This window comes from Chenopodium quinoa, unplaced genomic scaffold, assembly GCF_001683475.1.
Source record: "Chenopodium quinoa cultivar QQ74 unplaced genomic scaffold, ASM168347v1, whole genome shotgun sequence".
NCBI classification, from domain to species: Eukaryota; Viridiplantae; Streptophyta; class Magnoliopsida; order Caryophyllales; family Amaranthaceae; genus Chenopodium; species Chenopodium quinoa.
In genome coordinates this window covers 1,699,791-1,706,052 of record NW_018743813.1, presented here as the reverse complement: position 1 = coordinate 1,706,052, position 6,262 = coordinate 1,699,791, and the positions used below count along the sequence as shown (strand labels likewise).

Sequence of the window (6,262 nt, the reverse complement as noted above, 5' to 3'; positions counted from 1 at the left end):
CTTTTAGGGAAACCACCAAATTTTAAAATTTTAGCCTACCCCTAACCTTTTGCCCTTACGTTACAACCTTTGGAAAAGTCCTTTTGACCTAGTGGTTGAGTCATATACCGAGGGAGGGAATTATGAGTTAATGCCTAAGGAAAAGGGATGCAGGGTCAAGATGTCAGGAAACCCTAAAAGTTCTATTCTTTTTTCAGTTCCTTCGAGGAACCATAGGGACACTCAGTGGCAGAGCCACCCTTGTGCACGGTGGGTCACGGGACCTAGCAAAAAAAAAAAAAAGAACCATTAAATATTAAACATTGCAATTAATAATAACATGTGCCCATTAGTCTAGTGGTTAAGGCCTCACTCCTCTATACTGAGGGCACGGGATCAAAGCCCAACAACAACGATTCCTTTATTCTTTGCTTTCTTTCTTTTTTTTTTTCCTTTTTTTCTCGGTTCCTTTCTTTGTTCTTTCTTTTTTTGCTTTATTTTTTATTCCTTTATTTGTTCTTTCTTTATTTTTGGTGGAGGCATAATATAATTTTGTCAAATCACTACTACAAAAATGCTCAAAGAGACCTTTAGTAAGAGATCATTTAAATAAATATGTGGTCTCTTGGATTCAAAAGACCAAATATTTCAAATAAGTGGTCTCTCCTTTTTTAATTAAATAAATTAAAAAATAGAGATAATTTATTTAGGAGAAGTGGTCTCTCCTTTTTTTTTAATAAATAAATAAATAAAAGAGAGACCATCTATTTACAAAAAGTGGTCTCTCCTTTTTTTTCATTAAATAAATAAATAAAAGAAAGATCATCTATTTACAAAAAGTGATCTCTCCTTTTCTTTTAATTAAATAAATAATAAAAGAGAGAGGCCATTTATTCAAGAGAAATGGTCTCTCTTTTTTTTATAATTATTTTTAAAAAATAAAACCTTTGATAAGATCTAATAAAAAATGGAGTAAAAATATATAAACCGGTGAAAACCCTAACTCCATCCTTATGCTCATCAGCCGCCACCCTTCTCTCTCCAGTTTCATTTCGATCTGATTTTCCTCCTCAATTATTTCTAGATCTCTCCAAGTTTCATTCATCATGCCGTCCGTTTACGCCGATCGTATGATTACATTCGAGGATTCTGAGAAGGAGAGCGAGTACGGTTACATTTGTAAGGTAATTGATTTTTTTATATATATAAATATCATTGATTTTTGTTGTTTTACTTTGTTTGATCTGCTTTTATTGAAGTATTATGCCTTAATTCTTTCGATTTTGATGATTGTTTTGTTTATTTTAATGTTGTTGGGATCAAAGCCCAACAACAACGATTCCTTTATTCTTTGCTTTCTTTCTTTTTTTTTTTTTTCCTTTTTTTCTCGGTTCCTTTCTTTGTTCTTTCTTTTTTTGCTTTATTTTTTATTCCTTTATTTGTTCTTTCTTTGTTTTTGGTGGAGGCATAATATAATTTTGTCAAATCACTACTACAAAAATGCTCAAAGAGACCTTTGGTAAGAGATCATTTAAATAAATATGTGGTCTCTTGGATTCAAAAGACCAAATATTTCAAATAAGTGGTCTCTCCTTTTTTAATTAAATAAATTAAAAAATAGAGATAATTTATTTAGGAGAAGTGGTCTCTCCTTTTTTTTTAATAAATAAATAAATAAAAGAGAGACCATCTATTTACAAAAAGTGGTCTCTCCTTTTTTTTCATTAAATAAATAAATAAAAGAAAGATCATCTATTTACAAAAAGTGATCTCTCCTTTTCTTTTAATTAAATAAATAATAAAAGAGAGAGGCCATTTATTCAAGAGAAATGGTCTCTCTTTTTTTTATAATTATTTTTAAAAAATAAAACCTTTGATAAGATCTAATAAAAAATGGAGTAAAAATATATAAACCGGTGAAAACCCTAACTCCATCCTTATGCTCATCAGCCGCCACCCTTCTCTCTCCAGTTTCATTTCGATCTGATTTTCCTCCTCAATTATTTCTAGATCTCTCCAAGTTTCATTCATCATGCCGTCCGTTTACGCCGATCGTATGATTACATTCGAGGATTCTGAGAAGGAGAGCGAGTACGGTTACATTTGTAAGGTAATTGATTTTTTTATATATATAAATATCATTGATTTTTGTTGTTTTACTTTGTTTGATCTGCTTTTATTGAAGTATTATGCCTTAATTCTTTCGATTTTGATGATTGTTTTGTTTATTTTAATGTTGTTGGGATCAAAGCCCAACAACAACGATTCCTTTATTCTTTGCTTTCTTTCTTTTTTTTTTTTTCCTTTTTTTCTCGGTTCCTTTCTTTGTTCTTTCTTTTTTTGCTTTATTTTTTATTCCTTTATTTGTTCTTTCTTTGTTTTTGGTGGAGGCATAATATAATTTTGTCAAATCACTACTACAAAAATGCTCAAAGAGACCTTTAGTAAGAGATCATTTAAATAAATATGTGGTCTCTTGGATTCAAAAGACCAAATATTTCAAATAAGTGGTCTCTCCTTTTTTAATTAAATAAATTAAAAAATAGAGATAATTTATTTAGGAGAAGTGGTCTCTCCTTTTTTTTTTAATAAATAAATAAATAAAAGAGAGACCATCTATTTACAAAAAGTGGTCTCTCCTTTTTTTTCATTAAATAAATAAATAAAAGAAAGATCATCTATTTACAAAAAGTGATCTCTCCTTTTCTTTTAATTAAATAAATAATAAAAGAGAGAGGCCATTTATTCAAGAGAAATGGTCTCTCTTTTTTTTATAATTATTTTTAAAAAATAAAACCTTTGATAAGATCTAATAAAAAATGGAGTAAAAATATATAAACCGGTGAAAACCCTAACTCCATCCTTATGCTCATCAGCCGCCACCCTTCTCTCTCCAGTTTCATTTCGATCTGATTTTCCTCCTCAATTATTTCTAGATCTCTCCAAGTTTCATTCATCATGCCGTCCGTTTACGCCGATCGTATGATTACATTCGAGGATTTTGAGAAGGAGAGCGAGTACGGTTACATTTGTAAGGTAATTGATTTTTTTATATATATAAATATCATTGATTTTTGTTGTTTTACTTTGTTTGATCTGCTTTTATTGAAGTATTATGCCTTAATTCTTTCGATTTTGATGATTGTTTTGTTTATTTTAATGTTGTTGGGATCAAAGCCCAACAACAACGATTCCTTTATTCTTTGCTTTCTTTCTTTTTTTTTTTTCCTTTTTTTCTCGGTTCCTTTCTTTGTTCTTTCTTTTTTTGCTTTATTTTTTATTCCTTTATTTGTTCTTTCTTTGTTTTTGGTGGAGGCATAATATAATTTTGTCAAATCACTACTACAAAAATGCTCAAAGAGACCTTTAGTAAGAGATCATTTAAATAAATATGTGGTCTCTTGGATTCAAAAGACCAAATATTTCAAATAAGTGGTCTCTCCTTTTTTAATTAAATAAATTAAAAAATAGAGATAATTTATTTAGGAGAAGTGGTCTCTCCTTTTTTTTTAATAAATAAATAAATAAAAGAGAGACCATCTATTTACAAAAAGTGGTCTCTCCTTTTTTTTCATTAAATAAATAAATAAAAGAAAGATCATCTATTTACAAAAAGTGATCTCTCCTTTTCTTTTAATTAAATAAATAATAAAAGAGAGAGGCCATTTATTCAAGAGAAATGGTCTCTCTTTTTTTTTATAATTATTTTTAAAAAATAAAACCTTTGATAAGATCTAATAAAAAATGGAGTAAAAATATATAAACCGGTGAAAACCCTAACTCCATCCTTATGCTCATCAGCCGCCACCCTTCTCTCTCCAGTTTCATTTCGATCTGATTTTCCTCCTCAATTATTTCTAGATCTCTCCAAGTTTCATTCATCATGCCGTCCGTTTACGCCGATCGTATGATTACATTCGAGGATTCTGAGAAGGAGAGCGAGTACGGTTACATTTGTAAGGTAATTGATTTTTTTATATATATAAATATCATTGATTTTTGTTGTTTTACTTTGTTTGATCTGCTTTTATTGAAGTATTATGCCTTAATTCTTTCGATTTTGATGATTGTTTTGTTTATTTTAATGTTTTAGAATCAGTTGATTGTTAGTTGATTTGTGGTGATTAGGTTTTTTTTATTGTTGTTTTGACTTTTTTTTTATTTGTTGAATCATAGTTGATAGTAGTAGTTATGATTTGATGATTTATCGATTGTTTTTTGGTTTCATGATTTGGTTTGGGGATTTATGAATTTGAAGATTGCGGAAAGTGTTAGTTTTTATTTAATTTTGATTTTGCGATCTCACATTGCTTAACCTTGTTTTCGATTGCTTATTTAATTTTGATTTTGTTTTGATTTTGCGATCTTAATGAAGTTCTTTACATTTAGGCTCGTATAGTATATCATTTTTTTTTACTTGAATTACTTTCTGCCTTTACTCAGATTAGGATCTTCCTAATTATCATTTACTGTTTTATTTTTTAGCATGGACTGTGATAATCGACCTTAGACTCACTTGATCAAATGTGCTGACATTTTCAATTTAAAGAGTTTTAATTTCCTTTACTATTATAATTATTTGCTTATTTTGGTTGTCTTGGAAAAAATTTCAGGATAAAAAGTGTAATCAAAGAAGATTGATGATTTTGCTTGTTGAATGGTTCGATTGGCAAGATGTTGCACAAGATCTGTCAAGAACACCATTGTTTTTAGTATTTTTTTTTTACAATAGTATGGGTTTTGTACGTAGTATAATATTTTGCAAGTATATTGATGATTATTATCCAAATAATATGGGTCTTGTACCGTTGTACGTAGTATAACTTTTAGTATGAGTTATGTATAAATTTTAACAAGTACGAACTACTTGTATTTCGTTGTAAATTTAAAGTGCATTTTAATTTTTTAATTAAAATTACATATACTAATTGGAATACGAATAATTTTTTTTTTTAAAAAAAAAAGTTGCTGGAAAGAGACCATCTATTTAAAATAGGTGGTCTCAGTTTTTGAAAAACTAAGACCATCTATTTAAAATAGGTGGTCTCATATTTTGAAAAACTAAGACCACCTATTTGAAAGAGGTGGTCTTAGTTTTTGTAAAAACTAAGATCATCTATTCTAAATAAGTGGTCTCTCTTTTTAAAAACAAGAGACCACTTTTGATGAAATGGTCTCTTAGGCCAAAGAGACCTGTGAGCTAGAGACCACCCCTAAGGTAGTCTCTTTGGCTATTTTGATATGGTCTCTTTGGCCAATTTTGTAGTAGTGAATATCATACACTACCTATATGGCAATACATATTTTTTTAGCACGTGTTTTAAATTTATTTATTACTCCCTCCGTTTCATAATGTTAGTCCCATATATTATTTTGGGAGTTTAAAAAAGATCTACTCATATTGAATATATTTCATTTATATCTTGATTTTTTTTGGAATTAATTGATTGTGGATTAATGACATGACTCTAAGTAAAGAAATTTTTTACCTTAAATTATGCAATTATGACTTCTGCTTTCCTAATAAAAAATCAAAAACGTTAAATAAGGTAAACTAATTATGAATTATGTTGTATTTTAATGTTAGATTCCTAATATATTTGTTTTCTTATTTTATGTGATTAATTCTATATGGGACTAACATTATGAAACGGAGAGAGTACTTCCTAATTTTGAGAACGAATTTTTTTGATCACGTATTCTCACTAGGTAACTTGTTGAAATTTATTTTTTAATTTATTACCTTCATCCCTCAAATCTTACATTCTTAGTTCCCATTAGGTAACTTGTTAAAGCTCACCATTCTAAATCTTTTTGGCAATTTTATTGGTAATTTGTCATTATCCGTCACAAATCCTCCTCCTCTTCCATAAGATATTTTGACAAACTTTTAAATAAATCGAATGTACAATAAAATATTGTACATCCGTTATAAAGTTACTCTAAAATGGGTAAATATGACCCTAATATGAATAAAAGTTACTTTGGCATATATATAAGTTGCGAAGTATTTATGCTTTATTAATAAAAGTAACTCAAAATTTTTTAAAAGTGACCCTAAATTTGATAAAAGTGTCCTCTGTAATTCAGTAAATTATTGTACACCGGATGTATACAAAAGTTGTGAAGTGACATTTTTTTATTAGCTTTTGCCCAGACTGCCAGCGGAGTTAGTTATGGGTTCCGTACCCGTATCTGCGCGCCCGCGGAGTCTTGTTGGAAAGGACATGGCCGATCAGTTTTTCTTCTTTGTCGATATATACTCTTGTAAATCCTTTTGAAG

At 28.9% G+C, this 6,262-nt stretch overlaps 1 long non-coding RNA gene across 1 annotated transcript; it reads left to right on the top strand.

The window, feature by feature from the left end:
• Positions 1-1,773: 1,773 nt before the first annotated feature.
• Positions 1,774-4,863, top strand: LOC110685425. The gene is made up of 4 exons (XR_002504050.1): positions 1,774-2,089; positions 2,916-3,015; positions 3,841-3,940; positions 4,593-4,863. It is a non-coding gene; the product is annotated as an uncharacterized LOC110685425 (long non-coding RNA).
• The last annotated feature ends 1,399 nt before the right edge of the window (positions 4,864-6,262 follow it).